Raw genomic sequence first — 19,978 nt, 5'->3', positions numbered from 1 at the left:
CTTGCCCAAGGTTACACAGCTAGTAAGTGTGTCAAGAGTCTGAGGGTGGATTTGAACTAAGGTTCTCCTGACTCCAGGATCAGAGCTCTACTCACTGTGCCACCTAGCTGCCCCAGTATGCACATTTTTATAGCCCTTTGGGCATTATTCAAAATTGTTCTCCAAAATGATGGACTAGTTCACAACTCCATCAACAACATCAATGTCCCAATTTTTCCACATTCCCTCCAACACTTGTCATCCTCCTTTTCGGTCATTTTCATTTTCAACTAATCTGATGGGTATGAGGTGTTACATCAGAGTTGTTTTAATTTGCATTTCTCTAATCAATAGAGGTACAGAGCATTTTGATATGACTATAGATAGCTTTGATATTTTTTTTCTATAAACTGCTTGTTCATATCCTTTGAGCATTTAACACTTGGGGAACGGCTCATATTTTTATAAATTTTGCTCAGTTCTCTGTATGTTTGGAAAATAAAGACTTTTTCAGAGATATTTGCTGTGAACCCCCCACACCTCCAGCAACTTTCCTGTTTTCTATCTAATTTTGGCTGCATTGGTTTTGTTTGCACAAATACTTTTTAATTTATTGTAATAAAATTATCCATTTTACTTTTCATTTTCCTCTCTTATCCTATGTTTTATTTGGTCATAAAATCCTCCGATACCCATAGATTTAACATGCAAAATTTTCCATATCCTGTCTAATTTGCTTATGATAGCACCCCTTAGGTCTAAATCATGTAATCATTTTGAACTTATCTTTGAATACTGTATGAGATGTAGGTCTATGCCTAGTTTCTGCCAAACCACTTTCCAGTTTTCCCCACAATTTTTGTCAATGGTGAAAACTTGCTCCCAAAGTATGGATCTTTGTGTTTATCAAACAGTAGATTACTATGGTCATTTGTAATTGTGTAATGTGTACCTAATTTGTTCCACTGATCTACTACCGTATTTCATAGCCAGGACCAGATTGTTTTCATGATTATCACTTGGTAACATAGTTTGAGATCTGGTAGTTGTAGGCTGCCTCCTTTCACATTTTTTTCATTGATTCCCTTGATATTTTTGACCTTTTTTGTTCCAGATGAATTTTGTTATTATTTTTTGTAGTTTTATAAAATATTATTTTGCTATTTTTATGGATTTGACACTGATTGAACAAATTAATTTAAATAGAATTGTCATTTTTATTATGTTGGCTCAGCCTGTGATATATTATTGTAATTTTCTTGCTAGCATTTCCTTTAAAAATTTTGCATAAATATTCATTAAGAAAAGTGGTCTATAGTTTTTTTTTTCTTTGTTTTGGGTATTCCTGGTTTAGGTATCAGCACATTTGTGTCATAAAAAGAATTTAATAGGACTGCTTCTTTACCTATTTTTCCAAACAGTTTAGATAGTATTTGAATTAATTTTTTTAAATGTTTGGTAGAATTCATTTATGAATCTATCCAGTCCTGGGTTGTTTTTTTTTTCCTTAGGGAGTGCACTGATGGCATCTTCATTTTCTTTTTCTTCACATAGGGTTATATAAATATACTATTTGCTCTCCTGTTAGTCTGGACAACTTATATTTTTGTAAATATTCTTCCATTTCACTTAGACTGTCAGATTTATTGGCATATAATAGAACAAAATATCTCTTAATAATTACCTTAATTTCATCTTTGTTGGTTGTACTTTCATCCTTCTCATTTTTTTAATTCTTGTAATTTCATTTTATTTTTTTCTTTCTTGAAATCAAATCAATAGATGCTTTACTTATTTTATCATTGTTGTTTTTAAAATAAAACCCTTTTCTAGTTTTATTATTTCAATGTCTTTCTTTCAATTTTATTAAATTCTCCTTTGGTTTTAAGGATTTCCAATTTGGTGTCTCTTTGGGAATTTTTGATTTATTCATTTTCTAACTTTTAATTGTATACCTGATTCTTTCTTTAATTTATTGATGCAAGTTTTTAGAGATACAAATTTTGCACTATGTACTGCTTTTGACTATATCCCACAAATTTTGTTATCTTTTCTTATTGTTCTCATTCCTTGTGAAATTATTGTTTCTGTGTTTTGTTGTTCATTCTCTAGGATTTGATAATTTAGTTTTAAATTAATTTTAATCTTTTCATGACTCTTTATCTAATGTAATTTTTATTACATTATTGTTTGAAAAGGATGCATCTAATACTTCTGTTTTTATTTTTTGTTGTTGTTGCATTTTGTGAGATTTTTATGCTCCAATGCATTATCAATTTTTTTGTGAATGTGTCATGTATAACTGAGTAACATGTACTTTTTTTTTTAAATTCCCATTCAATTTTCTTCAGAGGCCTAACATATCTAACTTTTCCAAAATTCTACTACTCTTTTTAACTTATTTCTTATTTATTTTATTGTTGGATTTATCTAGTTCTGGAAAGTGAAAACGAAGGTCCCCACTAGTACAGTTTTGCTGTTGGTTTCCTACTGTAACTCATTTTACTTTTCCTTTAAGGATTTGTTTCCTATGGCATTTGGTGCATATATATTCACAATTGCTATCACTTCATTGTCTATTGTAACTTTTAGCAAAATGTAATTTCCCTCTTTATCTCTTTTTAAAAAAAATATTATTTATTTGTTTTTTAAAAATTCTTTCTTAAATTTTTTAGTATGAAATTCCCTCCCTCTTTCCCACACACTTCTTACTCACTGACAAAGCAAGTAATATGATGTACATGTGAAATCATGCAAACTATATTTCCGTGTAAGCCATATTAAAAAAAAAGTAAAGAAAATGAGAAAATTGTACTTCAATTTGCACTCAGAGTTCAGCAGTTCTCTCTGTGGAGGTGTAGAGCATTTTTTTCATCATGAATCTTTTGGAATTGTCTTAGATTATTGTATTGATCAAAGTAGCTAACTCTTTTACAGCCAACTATCATTATATCATTGCTGTGATTGTGCGCAATGATTTCCATGTTCTCTTCACTTTTTACTTTGTTGTGTTGCTTGATTTCTCATGGAGTCATCATCTTCTAGTTATCCAAATCTAATTTTTAAAGAATTATTTTCTTCACTGTGTTGTTGTACCTCTTTTTTCCATTTGTCCTATTTTGCTTTTTAAGCAATTATTTCAGTGAATTTTTGTGTTTCTTTTTGTCATTTGGCAAATTCTGTTTTAAGGTGTTGTTTTCTTCAGTATTTTGTGCCTTTTTATTTTTACAAGCTCTTAATTCTCTTTTCTTAATTTTCTTCCATCACTCCCCCCCCACCCATGTACCGTGCTTATCTCTCTCTCTCTCTCTCTCTCTCTCTCACTCTCTCTCTCTCTCACACTCTCTTTCTCTCTTAACTCTTCCAGGAATACTTATTGGACTTTAGTCCTATTACCATTTTTTTCTTAGAAACTTTGGTTGTAGCTATTTTCATATTGTTGTTTTCTTCTGAGTTTGTCTTAGTCTTCCCTTCTATTGTTCCCCCATTTTATCTCTTTCCTCCTTCTTTCCTGTGGGGTAAGATACCCAATTGAGTGTGTATATTATTTCTTCTATTGAGCTCTGGTCTTTTCACTGAGAAAGCTTGAAAAGTTTTATGGAAATTTTATGGAAAATTCATATTTGGCCTTGGAGCATGATACTCGGTTTTGCTGGGTGGGTGATTCTTGGTTTTAATCCTAGCTCCATTGACCTCTGGAATATCATATTTCAAGCCCTTCGATCCCTTAATGTAGAAACTGCTAGATCTTGTATTATCCTGATTGTGTTTCCACAATACTCAAATTGTTTCTTTCTGGCTGCTTGCAGTATTTTCTCCTTGATCTGGGAGCTCTGGAATTTAGCAACAATGTTCTTAGGAGTTTTCTTTTTGGGATCTTTTTGAGGAGGTAATTTGTGGATTCTTTCAATTTCTATTTTACCCTCTGGCTCTAGGATATCAGGGAAGTTCTCCATGATAATTTCTTGAAAGATGATATCTAGGCTCTTTTCTGACCATGACTTTCAGGTAGTCCAATAATTTTTAAATTATCTTCCCTCGAACTATTTTCCAGGTCAGTGATTTTTCCAATGAGATATTTCACATTGTCTTCCATTTTTTCATTCCTTTTGTTCTGTTTTATAATATCTTGATTTCTCATCAATTCACTAGCTTCCACTTGCTCCAGTCTCATTTTTAAGGTAGTATTTTCTTCAGTGGTCTTTTGGACCTCCTTTTCCATTTGGCTAATTCTGCCTTTCAAGGCATTCTTCTCCTCATTGGCTTTTTGGAGCTCTTTTTTTTTGTCATTTGAGTTAATCTCTTTTTAAGGTGTTATTTTCTTCAGTATTTTTGGGGTGTCCCAAAATATTTTCATTGACTTGTTTTTCATAATTTTCTTGTATCATTCTCATTTCTCTTCCCAATTTTTCATCTACTTCTCTAATTTGCTTTTCCAAATGCTTTTTGAGCTCTTCTATGGTCTGAGACCAGTTCATGTTTTTCTTGGAGGCTTTTGATGTAGGTTCTTTGACTTTGTTGACTTCTTCTGGCTGTAGGTTTTGGTCTTCTTTGTCAGCAAAGAAAGATTCCAAAGTCTGAGTCTGAATCTGAATCTGTTTTTGCTGCCTGGCCATGTTCCCAGCCAACTACTTGACCCTTGAGTTTTTCGTCAGGGTATAACTGCTTGTAGAGTAGAGAGTACTTTGTCCCAAGCTTGAGTGGCTGTGCTATTTTTTTCAGAGCTTTTTCTACACAGCAAGCGTCACCACACCAGTGCTCCTCCTTCCCCAAGAACTGCCAACCCGGACCATGACTCAGATCTGAGCAGGCTCTGCACTCCCGCTCATATCTGCCACTTAATTCCTCCCACCAGGTGGCCCTGGGCCCGGAAGCAACTGCAGCTGTAGTTCTATAGCTGCACCACCTCTGCTGCCCCCAGGACAGTTACCAAACTGTGAACTCCTTTCACTCTGTCTCTTCAGTTTTTTCCCACTAACTTTCTCTGTTGTCTTTGGTCTTTGTGGGTTGAGAAGTCTGGTAACTGCCACAGCCCACTGATTCAGGGTGCTAGGGCCCGTTCCTCCTGGTTCCCAGCCTGGTTGGTCTGGGCCCAGCCTAAGCTGGTCTCTGCTCCACTCCACTTCTAGCTCCATGAGATAGACCCTACCCAGCAACCATCCAGGCTGTCCTGGGCTGGAGCCCTGCTTCTGTCTGCTATCTCGTGGGTTCTGCAGTTCTAGAATTTGTTCAGAGCCATTTTTATAGGTCTTTGGAGGGTCCTGGGGGAGAGTTTTAGGCCAATCACTGCTTTCCAGTCACCATCTTGGCTCTGCCCCCCTCCTGTTCACTTTTGACAGACCACAAATGCTCTTTTCCACTGGGCTAAGATCTCCTGATGAAGCCTTGGCTGTTGTTGCTTATTGCTGCTGCCTCCAGAGGCTACCAATGGTCATGTAGCTCAGGCAGCCATGTGGGTGTCACAGACCTCGCTTGTTGACCTCCTAAATAGTCTTAGGCTGGAAAAATGCCTTGCTGTGAACTTTTGTTGGCTCTGCTGCTCCAAATTCTATTTGAGGCATTATTTTAAAGTTGCTTAAAGAATAAGCACAATACAGAAAGAATTAGTAATCCTTCTTCCTACTAAGGTGGTTCACCATGTTATAAATTGTTAATGGCTATACTATCCAGCACAAAGATTAGTATGTTCTTCCAAACTGGCAAGGCTTTGGTTTCTGTCTTGATGACAAATTATCTGTATTTCAGTAGCAATCTATGGCTCCCCCAAGAAGGCTGGCTATTAGGTATTGAATTCTTTGGCTAGAATAACCATGAAGCAGCTGAAAATATAAAATAGCCCTTAACTATATATGGCCCCTTTGTTTGTTTCTTGTGATAGTGGCAGAAAAAAAGGGAGCAAAAGATGCCAAATTTTGGGGATCCTTTGATTACCTACAAATGTTTATTTGACTGTTGCACTTTCAAATTTAAGATATTTGTTCAAGAACCCAAGGATTGATATACTTATGAGAGGAAAAGAATCTTATTTATATTTACCATTTCTCAATAAAAATTAAAGCATAAGAAATGATGAAGTAGAGGCTGAACATAAAGGCAGATCAAAGTTTCCCTTCAGTGATTCCTGAAGATTTGGTAAAATTGAATCTATTGTGTACACAAAGGAAGACAGAAAGAATATTTTATGGAACGTTTGGTCATGTGGCTTTTGTATACTTGCAGTTTTATGCACACAAACACATATGTGTGTGCATCTATATCTATTTATCTATATACCTGAACAGTTTTTGCATTTTAAATGTCATCATTTGTTAGAAAAGATGAAGAAAGAGAAACACTCTATGAAGAACTTTATTAAATGTTTATGCCCAGATAATATAGACATTGATATTCGAGGACTTTCACACAAAATTAGGAAGATACTAGGATAGCAAAAACTCTATTTAAATAAAGTTAGCAAGTTATGGTATATATTGTGATTGTGCTATGCTGATGATTTCAGAAAATACTGGGCAAAACTTATATAAATTAATTCAGTCAGCAGAATAGGATAACATTATACACAGTAATGGCAGTATTGTAAGGATGATCAACTGTGAAAGACTTAGACACTCCAATCAAGACAATGATCCAAGGTAATTCCAAAGGACTCATAATGAAAATTGCTATCTACATCCAGAGAGAGAACAGATGAACTGATGAACTCTGGATGTAGATTGAAGAATATGTTTTTAACTTAATTTTTCTTATTTTGTGTGTATGTGTGTGTGTGTGTGTGTGTGTGTGTATTTTCTTTTGTAACATGGCTGATAAGAAAATATGTTTTGCATGAATTCACAGTTACAACGGATATAATTTTGTTTGACTTCTCAATGGGTGGGGGAGGAATGAGAAGACAGGAAAGCATTTGGAACTCAAAGTTTTTTTTTTGTTGTTTTGTTTTTTTGGCAGGGCAATTGGGGTTAATTGACTTGCCCAAGGTCATACAGTGTCAAGTATCTGAGGCTGGATTTGAACTCAGGTCCTCCTGACTCCAGGGCCGGTGCTGTACTCACTGCACCACCTAGCTACCTCTGACATCAAAGTTTTTAAAAATGAATGTTAAAAAATTTAACATATAATTTGGGATATGTTTAGCAAAATAAATAATTGTTTTTAAAAGAAAAAAAATGTGGTTCAGGAACAAGAAATGAAAGTGAATGTCTGTGGCCTATTCAGAAATCCCATGGTAGTACAGCATAGATATGTCCTTGAAGGAGAGAACTAGAAGTTGAGGATATGATGAACCCAAAATAGAATCATGCATACATATATATGGAAGCAAAATTAGGGGCAGCTAGGTGGTGCAGTGAGTAGAGCACTGGTCCTGGAGTCAGGAGGGCCTGAGTTCAAACCTGGCCTCAGACACTTGACACATGTACTAGCTGTGTGACCTTGGGCAAGTCACTTAACCCCAATTGCCCTGCCAACAAAACAAAACAAACAAACAAACAAGCCAAAAAGAAGCAAAATTAGAATTGACTTGATCTTGATTGAAAAAAGTCATTTAAGGCTCAGGTATATATATGTACACCCAGATCATTGATAGATTAGAGCATATGTCAAAATCAATATCAACTTACAAGAAGATGTAAGTCTGAGAAGACAGTGAAAACAGTTCTGATTCTAGAGCCACAGGTTAGTTCGTACCCTCCTCTGACACTTTCTAACCGTGTGATGGTGGTCAAATAATTTATCCTTCCTGAGCTTCAGATTCTTTTTTCACTTGCAAAGTGAGGTGGTTGAACTAGATGGAATTTGAGTTCTCTACCAGTTCTAGACACTGAACATGGTTACAGCAACCACAACCAAATATGTTTAGGTGTCTAGGTGGCACAGTGGATAAAGTGTGGCACCTAGAATGAGGACGATCTGAGTTCAAATCAGCTTTAGACACTTTCTGGGCAAGTCTCTTAACTTCTGTCTGCCCAAGTTTCCTCATCTGTAAAATGGGAAGAGTAATAGAACCCACCCTCAGGGCCATTGTGAGGATAAAATGACATAGTATTTGCAAAGCGCTTTGCAAGCCTTAAAGTGCTCTATAAATACTAGCTGCTATTGTTGCTGTTGAATTAAGAATTCTGAGAACTAGGAAACAGACATAAGTAAAGATAATGTTTCTAACAAAACCACTTTGAGAAATTTGATCAACGAAAAACAGTCACTGCAATGAGACCCAAAGAGTCGCCAGATTTCCTTAGCCAGCAAACACCATGCTGCGTTGCTCTAAGTCATATGATGTCATGATCTCATAAGAATGAGAACTAAAGAGCAGTGGAGACAGAAGGGAAGTATAAGCTGCCTCCAGCATATTACCGAGGACATAACAAACTTTTGACAGGGGCATAAAAGGAAGTATGAAGAGCATATATGCCTGGAAATGGACTAGTTATGTAGCAAGGGCTATTGAATTTGCATAGATCAAGGTGCTACTGGTATTCCTGAGAGTTTAAAATAATAGAGGAAATCCCTTACTGTATTGGATGAAACTTCTATTGATGTTTTACCAAGACCATGAACAAAATTGTATAAGACAAGAAGGCATGAATAGATTGTGATTTCTTCTAGTTGAGGAAGGAACCATATAAATGAGGTGATGAATCATTAAAAGAAATGAAGTTTGAACTCTTAACTAGGATTGGTCTAGCTTTCAACTTTTTTTATGACACCTACATGGGACCTCGCACCAAGTTTTGGTTCCCCAACATAAATTCAGTAGATACTTGTTTAAAGGGTGAAACTAATAGTATGTGTCAACAGCATAAGTTAAAACTTTAGAAAAAGTTGGAAAATCTTAGATTTCCAGTCATAGACAATGTGTCAATGAAAGGAGTTAATGTATTAGGAAAAAAAAGATAGAAAACCCCCTTATATTTTCAGTCATTGAAAATGTGTTAAGTGGTTTTGCTTGACTATACTTATTAAAAGGGAGGATTTCTATTTGGAGGAGGAGGGGAGTTATTAGGCAGAAATAGAGATGCCAAAAAAAGGAGACATAAAAAATCAGTAAGGCATTAAAATACACAGAAGAAAATAAAAAGAAGTTCAAATTTATACAGGTTTGATTCATTCCCCAATTGACAAATCATCAAAGGGTATGAGTAGGCACCTTTTAGATGAAGTAATCAAAGTTATTGTCACATGAAAAAATTCTCTAAATCACTATAGATCATAAAGATGGAAATTAAAACAACTCTGAGGTACCACCTCACACCAATCATATCATCAAATATAACAGAAAAAGAATATGACAAGTGTTGGAGAGTATTGGAAAAATTGGCGTACATGTCCTGGTGGATTTGTGAACTAGTTCAACATTCTGGGGAACAACTTGGAACTATGCCTAAAGGGGTATAAATATGTACATATTCTCTGACCTAGCAATACCACTACTAAGTCTGTATCCCAAAAAAGGTCAAAGAAAAGGGAAAAGCACCTATTTTTACAAAAAAAACATTGAGCAGCTCTTTTTGTGGTGGCAAAGAATTTGAAATTGAAGGATACCCATCAATTGGGGAATATAGCTGAACAAGCTAGAGTATATGATTATGGTGGAATATTGTTATGCTGTAAGAAATGATGAACAGGATAGTTTAAGATAAACCTGGGAAGACTTATATGAACTCATGCAAAGTGAAGTGAGCAGAGCCAGGAGAACTTTGTACAAAGTTAACAGCAATATTTCACAAGGACTAACTGTGAATGACAGCTATTCTGACCAATGCAATGATCCAAGACTATCCAAAGGATTTATTATGATGCTGTCTACCTCCAGAGAAAAAACTGATGGAATCTAAGTATAGATTGAGACAGATTTTTTTTCTACTTTGTTTTTCTTGCCTTTTTGCACTATGAATAATATGGAAAGATATTTTTCATGATTTCACACATACAATTACTATTACATACCTTGCCCTCACAATGAATAGCAGAGGGGAGGGAGAGAGGGAGAGAATTAGAAAGTCAAAATTTTTGCAAAATAAATGTTAAAAATAAATAAATGAATAAATAATTTAAAAATATCTATGGTTTTAGATGCAGAATTAAAGAATGTGTCAAAACTTCCTGAAATCAATGCCAAATAATGTAAAACAACTGTCGCATGAAGGACTTATTATATAAACTTTTTTTAAATAGGTGAAAAGTCTTTTTTGTTGTTGTTCAGTTATTTCAATTATATCTGACTCTTCATGATCCCATTTGGAATTTTCTTGGAAAAGATATTGGAGGGATTTGGCATTTCCTTCTGTACCTCATTTTACAGATGAGGAAACCAAGGCAAACATAGTTAAGTAACTTGCCCTGATCACCAAGCTTGTAAGTGTCTGTGGTCACATTTAAACTCAGGAAGATGAGTCTTCCTGACTCCAGTCCTAGAACTCTATCCCCTGGGCCAACTAGCTGCCTCCTGAAAAGGTTTAACTAAGGCATGTAAAAAAAATTATTTTACTTAGTCCCAGTTTATTTACAACTCTAGTTTCACAAGGGAGGGACACTGGATACCTGGTGAAGCCTAATATAAGAAATACCCTGTACACTTAATGCATCTGAATGTAATATTCAGCAGAATTAGGGGAAAATAATAATTGACTGACTCTTTGAGCACTGAATAGGTCTTCATCGAGTTATAAAAATGTTTTTTTTCACGCTTCTATTGGAAGAGAGCAGTTTAAAATCAGGGTGAAATTATTTCATCAAATAAAAAAATTCCCAAAGCCCACATTCCACCAAAAAATATTTGTGTTTTTCAGAATTCAGAACACCACTAGGTACTTCTATCAATAGCTTTTCCTTTTTGGTCACCAAGCCAGGTTGTCACTCACCAAAGTCTCTTGTTACTCCAGCTATCTCTTTCAGATGTCTGAATGGCTCTTGCAAAACCTCTAAAATTCAAGTTCTTCCCAGTCTTTCTTCTCTTCTCTCAGTTTTTGCCTCTAGTGAACTGTATCTGAGTTCTTTGAGTTGAAAATTGGCAACTTTCCAGGAAGTTAACACTTTATTTTTTCTATTGAAATTCAAACTGTTTCTTTTAAAGAAACCTTTTAATATTACCCTAGGGCATTTAAGCTGGGGGAGTGAAAAATCATAGAGTCCAAATGCCTGTGAAGAAGCTGAGGTCAAACAGTTTTAAGTCATAGCACACTCAGTAACAAGGTTTTAGTGGAGAGGCCAGGTGTTGTGAACTATAGAAAACTCCACAGCCTGTCTTCTCAAGTCTGTCTGTTTGAAAAGTAGGAAGGACTTTTGGTTCTATTGAACTTCTTTTGAATTAGAAACTTCTTTTGAATTAGAATGCTGACAGTAAAATTATAAGTAAACTGTCTGAGGTAACTGAGGAAAATGTTTACTAATAGTGTTGTAAATACAAAACCTGCAACTCTGCTGTTTGTTTATTTTTATTTTATTTTTGTTTTTGTATACTAATTATCAGCTCTGAATTAAAGTATGTAAAGGCATAAACCACCAGGACTCAGGGAAATATTAGAAGCCAACAAAACCCCATAAGAATACCAGGGGGGATTATAAAAAGCACTAATAAAAAATAACATTGAGGTGCAATTTCTTAACATAATGATTTTTCTTTTAATATTTGGTGACTAGCAGCATAAAAGTTTAATAAATAGAAGCATCAGGCTTTTCAAAATGACAAATGCTTTTAGAGAGTTGAAAAGAACTTTCCAAAAATGGAAAGTCTCTCCTCTCAAATAACTTATATTCTATGTTGTGGGGGGTGGTGGTGGTGGAAATTAACATGGTTATGATATATTTTAAGATCCCCAAGGACAGAAAGTCTTTTACATCCTCCTCTCTTGGAGAAAAACCTTTTCCATGTGAAAAAAGGTGGATGTCTTAGTGGACTGATAGTGTTTTATTTGTCTATACTCTAATATTGTAGAGAAAAGAGCTAGTGTGATCTTATAGACTACACTGAGGGGCATAGGCTCCAGGACAAAAGTGATTGCCATGCTACGATCTGCCTACTTGGGAATGACATCTAGAGTGTCCAGATTGGGATACTACATTTTAGGAAGGATTTTTAAAAGCTGTAATTCATTCAGATTAAGACAATCAGGTTGGTGTCAAAGTAGTATCAGTTGAAGGAACTGGTAGTTTAGTCTGAAGAAGTGGATATTTAGTATTTTTAAGATACATTTTATTTCACTAAATATTTTCCAATTATATGTAAAAATGTTTATAATCACTTTTTTAAAAAAATTTTGCGTTCCAAATTCCCTTCTTCCATCTTGCTACCCCCTTCTTGAGAAAATAAGCAAATTGATATCTATTATACATGTGAAGTCATGTAAAACATATTTGCACATTAACTACTTTACTAAAGAAAATAGACTAAAAACAAAAAAAATTAAGATGTTTTTAAAAAAGGATGCTTCAATCTGCACTCAGACCTCAGCAGTTTTCCGGAGGTAGATAACATTTTTCATTATGGGTCCATTGGTATTGTTTTGGATCATTGTCTTGATCAGAGTAGCTAAGTCTTTCACAGTTGAATATCCTTAAAATATTGTTATCACTACGTACAATGTTCTACTTGTTCTGCTCCCTTCACTTCGCATCAGTTCATATAAGTTTTGCCAGGTTTTTCTGAAACCATCTAGCCTGTGAGTTTGTTTAGATGAATAGAATTCCATCACAAGCATATACCACAGCTATTCCCCAACTGATGGGCATCCCCTCAATTTCTAATTATTTGCCATTACAATAAAAAAGCTGCTATAGATATTTTTGTACAAATAGGTTCTTTTTCTTCTCCTTTAATCTTTTTAGGACACAGACCTAGTAATGCTAATGCTGAGTCAAAGGGTATGTACAGTTTTATACACAATTATATATCTCTTTGGGCTTAGTTCCAAATTGTTTTCCAGAATGGTTGGACAATTCACAACTGCAACAACAGTGTATTAATGTCCTAGTTTTTTCACATCCTCTCCAGTATTTCTCATTTTCCTTTTCTGTCATGTTAGCTGATTGGATAAGTATGAGTTGGTATCTTAGAGTTGTTTTAATTTGCATTTCTCTATTCAGTAGTGACTTAGAACATTTTTTTCATGTGATTGTTGATAGCTTTTATTTTTTTTTTCTGAAAACTGCCTGCTCACATCATTTCACCATTCATCAACTGGGAAATGGCTCTTGTTTCTATATATTTGGCTAAGTTTCATATGTATTTGAGAAATGAGGCTTTTATTAGAGAAACTTTCTATACAAAATGTCCCCAAAATCTGGACACATAGGAAAATTGATGGTTATGTGGAGTTATTGCATCAAGTTCACGTGAATCTTGCAAAGCACATCAACCTTTGCATCACAGATGATGGAAATCAGATTGAAGGTGTTATTTGTTAATATTACAATTAAATAAAATGTGGTTGAAAACTTCATTCATTTTATTTCTTGAAAATATGTATTTTTGCCTACGTGTACAGACTTTAGGAACACCCTTGTAAAAAACTTTTTTTTTCCATCTTCCTATTTGCCCTTTAATTTTGGCTGCATTAATTTTGTTTGTGCAAAAGCTTTTTAATTTCATGTAACCAAAATTTTCTATTTAGCTTTCTTTATCTCTTCATCTCTTGTTTGGTCATAAACTCTTCCATTTTATGAAAGGTAAATTTTTCTCATGCTCCCCAATATACAGTGAGAGATCTTGGTCTATGATCAGTTTCTACCACACAACTTTCTAGTTTTCCAAGCAATTTTTGTCATATGGTAAATTCTTCTTTCAAAAGCTTAGATCTTTGGTTTTATCAGACAGTAGATTACTATGGTCATATACAATTGTGTATTGTGTAGCCAATCTATTCCATTGATCCACCACTCTATTTCTTAGCCAGTGCCACATTGTTTTCATGATGACTGCTTTGTAATACAGTTTGAGATGTGGTAGTGCTAGACTACCTTTCTTCTCATTTTTCCACTGATTGCTTTGATATTCTTCACCAGTTATTCTTTCAGATGAATTTTGTTATTTTTTTACTTCATTAAAATAATTCTTTGGGAGAGGATTCTGGGAAGATGGCAGAGTAGGTCAGAAAATTCCAAGTTCTCAAGCTTCACCCCCACAAAAGAAATAAAATAGCTCCTTAGGGTGAACAAAGTGCAGGCAGAAATAAATAAGAATAAGGGCACAAGAAGGGTAATTCCAGGGTAAGGTTTGGTCCCTATGAAGAGTAAACACCTCCATGCCAGCATCCATATTAACAACAAGCAGCAAGTCCTGGGGAAAGCTGGGTTGGGAGGCCACCTTGGCCTCAGCCACAGGAACTTTCATCCCTAGGATAGTGTGAGAAGTTGAGTGTTTGAACCACGGAAGATTGAGAGAAACTCTTCTAACAGGGAACACCAGAACTAGCTGTACTAGAGAGAGCAGTGGGGGTGAGAAGGAAAAAGCACATGCCTGGTGAGTGCAGAAGCAGTGGGGCAGAAAGTCCCTGGCTGAGGGCACTTACAGGAGGCTGAAGATTTGGCTTTGCTTCCAGGCTAGAGGGGAGAACTGAGATTTGGGGCAGGAGGCACCATCCCTCATACCACAGGGCTAGAGGTGATTACAAAAATTAAGCTATTACTACCAAAAATGCACAAGCAAAAGAGAAAGAATCCAACCATAGACAGCTATTATGGGAATAGAGAAGAAGAATTCATCTTCAGAGGAGAATATTGAAGCAAAGAAACCCTCTTTTACCCCAAAAAATAATATCAACTTGTCACCTGCCCAAAAAGAGTTCGTAGAAGAACTTAAAAAGGACTTTAAAAATCAAATGAGAGAGATGGAGGAAAAACTAAAAAAAAAAAAGAAAAGAAAAAAAAAGAAAAAGAAAAATCAAAGAAAAACAAAAAAGAAAGTCAGCCAATTAGAAAAAAAGATCCAGAATCTTAAGGAAGAAAATGACACCTTGAAAATTAGAATCAGGCAAGGTCAAGCCAGTGAAGTTATAAGAGATCAAGAAAAAATTAAACAAAATATGAAGAATGAAAAAATAAAAGAGAAAGTGAAATATCTTACAAGGAAAATGACTGATCTGGAGAACAGATCAAGAAAAGAAAACTTAAGAATAATCAGACTACCTGAAAGGTGTTATCAAAAAAGAATCTTGATACAATAATATAAGACATTATTAAAGAAAATTATCCTGAATTGTTAAAATAAGAAGGGAAAGTAGAAGCAGAAAAATCCATCAAAAACCACTTGAAAGAGATTTTATGAAGAAAATTAATAGGAATATTATAGTTAAATTCTGATACTCCCAGCTCAAGGATAAAATATTAAAAGCAACAAGAAAAATAAACAATTTAAATATGATGGTGCCACAATTAGAATCACACAAGACCTAGCAATAGAGAACCTAAAGGACCACATGTCTTGGAACCCTATATATTAAAGATCAAAAGAACTGAGGCTCTGACCAAAAATATCATACCCAGCAAAGTTAAGCATAATCCTGAATGAAAAAATGGATATTTGATCAACTATCTGCCTTTCAAGACTTTGTTAAAAAAAATCTGAACTTAATAGAAGATTTGACATAAAAGAGACAAGAGAAATATAAGGTAGATACTAAAAATTGATTACAAGGGATTCAAAAAGGACAGACCATTTACTATATATGTCTAAGATTGTCATTAGTAATTGGGTAGCTTGTAAGAAATATTGAGGTACATCTGAGTATATGACTTTAAAAAGTAAAACCATTTAAGAACAGCTAAAAAGAGTAGTTATTTTATGCAAATGAAATGCAAGAGGAGGGATGGGTACAGAAGAATTAGATGGGGGAGGAGGGCTGGTAGTTCTGATAACCTGCTTTCATTGGGATTGGGGTTAAGATGAAACAATGCATGTATATCTTTTAAATTTTTAGTTTAGTTTTAGTTTTAGACATTCGTTTCCTCAAGATTCTGAGTTACAAATTTTCTCCCCATATCTACCCTCCCACCTCCAGATGACATGTGTTCTGATTGCCCCTTTCCCCAGTCTGTCCTCCCTTCTATCACCCCACTCTCCCCCTCCCCCCACATCTGCTTTCCCTTTATTTTCTTGTAGGGCAAGATGGATTTCTATATCCCATTGCCTGTATATCTTATTTCCCAGTTGCATGCAAAAAACAATTTTTTTAAAAATTTGCTTTTAGAACTTTGAGATCAAAATTCTCTCCTTTCTTCCCTCCTCACCTGCCCTCCTTGAGAAGACAAGCAATTCAATATATGTTATACATGTATTGTTATGCAAAACACTTCCATAATAGTCATGTTGTGACTCTTCCCACGTACTTTCCTGTAGGGTAAGATACCCAATTGAGTGTGTATATTATTACCTCCTTAAGCCAAATCCAATGAGAGCAAGGTTCACTCATTCCCTTCTACCTACTCCCTCTTCCCTTCCATTATAACAGCTTTTTCTTAATGCATGCATGCTAGAAGGGTATAAACGTCTTCTAAATTCAGAAGAAATAAAATAGTAAGGGGATAGGGAGGGAAGACAGGACAAAGGATAGATCTCTAGAGGGGAGGGTAAAGGAATAGTTTATAGGAAGCTACAGAAGTGTGTTTAGATTTATAGGAATGAGAGGAAATTGGAGGGATCCTTGGAGGGGGGTTAGGCTAAGTAATAGAAGGGCAAGGTAACAGGTAGAAATAAAATAGAAGAGTCAGGAGGGATAGGAAACAAGAGACATACACAAACATAAAAAACAAAGATCAATTTTTCAGAGAAAGTATATGTCTATATATGTATGTATATGTGTATATTTTATATGTGTATGTATATATCTACATTTACATAATAATATATCCTCACTTAATCATAGCCTTGGGATGGTAGGGAGCAGGAAGAGAGAAAAAAGAACAAAATAAAAAGTGCACAGCAGAGAACAAAAGAAAACTTACAAGGAAGCAAAGAAAAGAACAGTTCTCAATACAATCTGCAATATTTATCATACAGGCTTTGTTGAAAAGAAAATTTATTGTTACATACTTTGAATGCTTTCTTCTGCTCTGCTATGTACAAGACAAACTTTTCCCCCATTTTCTTTGTATTTAAGTTCCAATATTTAAGTTTATGATATTTTTTCTTTTGCTCTATTCTGTATTTCTGTTCTGATGTTTGAGTCTAAAAACAACTTTAAAAAGAAAAGAAAAAGAGAAACAAATTCTTTGGTGGTTTGATTGGTGTGGCATTGAATAAGTAAGCTAATTTATTTTCTGTACTTTTTCATTTTATTGAAAAAGGAAATTTGGTTAAGATACATATTGCTGAATTGTGAAGGAAATATTTTGTTGCTGAGCACCACTTTTGTTTCTTGATAACAGCTGTGTAAATAGACAACTTCGTAGTCATTTAGTTAACTTGAAAATATTCATACTACTCTCTACACATTTACAGAAGATAGAAGCCATTTATTTATAAATATTTCTATCAAATCACATATAACATTATTATTTCACATTATGGGCCTATAATTGAAATGAAGAAAAGCTCACATATTGGCAAAAAACTCCCCAATTCCTATACCCTTTTTAGGAAAGCCTCTAAAAAAGGATAATTTACCATATGATAACCCTGAAAGGTTAAATTTACTTCACATCAAAGTAAGCAGTTTCCCTAACTTTGGTTCATGTCAGGATTTGACTCTTTACCCATGTACCTGACATTAGCAATGCATGGTAGCATCATTTTGATTTCTTGCCCCTTACTTCATTAAGGTGAACTCTGAAAAAAAAAACCCTTCAAACAAAGGACTTTTCCTAAGTAAGATTCTCATATCAATCAGGGTCGAATTTTAATCTCTTACAGATGTGGAAAGAAAAGAGAATGTACGATATGTACTACTACAGAAGATTCTTGTAAGAAGCAATTCAATTGTCTTCTTCCCATTACCAGTTCTTTTTTGTTTCTGATTTCTCACCCATTAGATCTTTAAATCCCAGCTTTTCTGGCGATTCTTGCACCATTAGCTGCCTCTCCATTCTGCATTCTAAATATTCTTTCGATTCATTTCTGCACAAAGCATTTTCAAAACTATTATCATGAAGACACTTTCTCTCTAAAAGCTTTACATTCACCAAAATTGTCCAGCAGGAAGCTGCCCTTATTTGGGGGCCAGGGCTAGAAGTTCTTGGTCCCAAAGTTCATGGCAGTAGACATGATGGTAATAGGTCTCTAAGCCCAGGCCAGGAGCCCCACCAAATGAGCAGTGGAGCACAGAGCCATTAGCAGCCAGGCAGAAGTAAGTTAATTTAAGTAGAATTTATATTAAGTGCTCATGGTTAGGCCAAGCCAATGTAAACAAATTGTTTAGACCAGTCTATTTACATGAAAAATAGTTTGTAATCATGTTCGTATTTCTTTAGAGAGTTTTTGAACTTCTTTTTCCATTTGGGTTTATTTTGTTGTCTTAAAGAGTTGTTTCCATTAGTGATTTGTTTAACCTTAAATGTTTCCCATTTAAACAACTCTGTATTTTAAGGTCTTATTTTCTTTAACATTTTGTTTCTTTTTTTTTACCAAGCTGTTAATTACATTTTCATAATTTTATTATTTGCTTTTATTTCTTTAATATAGTTTTCTCTTACTATTCTTATTTTATTTTGAAAATCATTTATTAATGCTCCCAGAAATTCTTGTTGAGCTTGTGTCCAATTTATATATTATTCTTTGAGGTTTTGTTGTAATTATTTTGATATCAACATCTTCTTCTGAGTTTTTATTTTGAGCTTTCCTATCACTGTAGTAGCTTTTTATAGCCAAGATTTTTTTTTGCTTGTTTGTTGGTTTTTATTTTTGTTTCATTTTCCAGCTCTATTTCTTGATTTTGAATTCAATGATAAAGTTGGACTCTGTTCCCAGTTAAAGGGGAAGGGCACTCTCTCAACGTTTAGGGTTTTTGTCACTGTAGTTTTCAGAGCTAGTTCTTGGGGTTTGAAAGTTTTTGGTGCTTCCAAGGTGGTGTGATCTGGGGAGAGGTATGACCAGTGCTGTCCAAATCTGTACTTTGGACCTTACCCAGAAAGGACCTCTAATCCCTTGGGATTGCAATTGATACTACTCCTCAGTGTCCTTGCTCTCTTGGGACCAGAATTGATAGTGTTCCTAAGGATCCCTGATCCCTTATTACCAAAAGCAATACTGCCTCTCAGGGCTTCTGCTCTCTCTTGGCTGAAAGTGTCCTTCTTTGCCCTTGAACTATGACCCAAAAGTGGACATATGTAATGGGGCTACCAAACAACATCTAATTCTGTTTCCAGATCCAGCATAGGGTTCCCCAGTAATCACTTCCAGCTATAGCATCTGGAGCTCTCAGACAACAGACAGTAAGGGGGTTGGACAAAAAGAGACAACCAGGAATCTTTTGCTGGCACTGGATAAAGGACTCTTTGTTGCGCTGGCAATATGCCATTCTAGGTCACAGTCACAGGGTAAAGAGGAATGCTAGAACACTAGAGGATGTAGCCTTTCAGGAATATGGGCCCTGGTCACAGTTCCAGGGTGGAAAAAGAGTGCTTTTGTGGTCACTCACAGACCAGAGCCCAGGCCAGGAGAACAGTGACCACATTTCTCCTTAGATTATGCCATTTTAGAGGAACTGAAAAATTACAGATCCCTGGAACTAACTCTGAAACATGTAGCGTGAAGCTTGGAATAGTGCCCCCAGGAGAAGAGCCCAAATTTACCATAGAGTTAAATGTCAAGAAATAGACTGAAAAAAATCAGCAAGCAAAAAGAAAAGCTGACCATAGAAAACTGCTACAGTGACAGGAAAAGTCACAACATAAACTCAGAAGAACACAATGAAGCCAAAGATAAATGTGAATTGATCTCAGTTCCAAAAAGAATTCCTGGAAGAGCTCAAAAATAATTTTAAAAATCAAATAAGAGAGGTAGAGGAAAAATTGGAAGAAAGAAGTAAAAGTGATGCAAAGAAATCATTATGAAGTTAACAGCTTGGTAAGG

At 35.1% G+C, this 19,978-nt stretch overlaps 1 pseudogene; it reads right to left on the bottom strand.

Moving 5' to 3' along the window:
• Positions 1-17,901: 17,901 nt before the first annotated feature.
• LOC118837274 lies at positions 17,902-18,172 on the bottom strand (annotated as a pseudogene).
• Between the last annotated feature and the right edge of the window lie 1,806 nt (positions 18,173-19,978).

Source organism: Trichosurus vulpecula, chromosome 2 (assembly GCF_011100635.1).
Source record: "Trichosurus vulpecula isolate mTriVul1 chromosome 2, mTriVul1.pri, whole genome shotgun sequence".
Classification (NCBI taxonomy): domain Eukaryota; kingdom Metazoa; phylum Chordata; class Mammalia; order Diprotodontia; family Phalangeridae; genus Trichosurus; species Trichosurus vulpecula.
The sequence above is the reverse complement of the archived record's forward strand: the minus strand, read 5'-3'. Positions and strand labels throughout refer to the sequence as shown.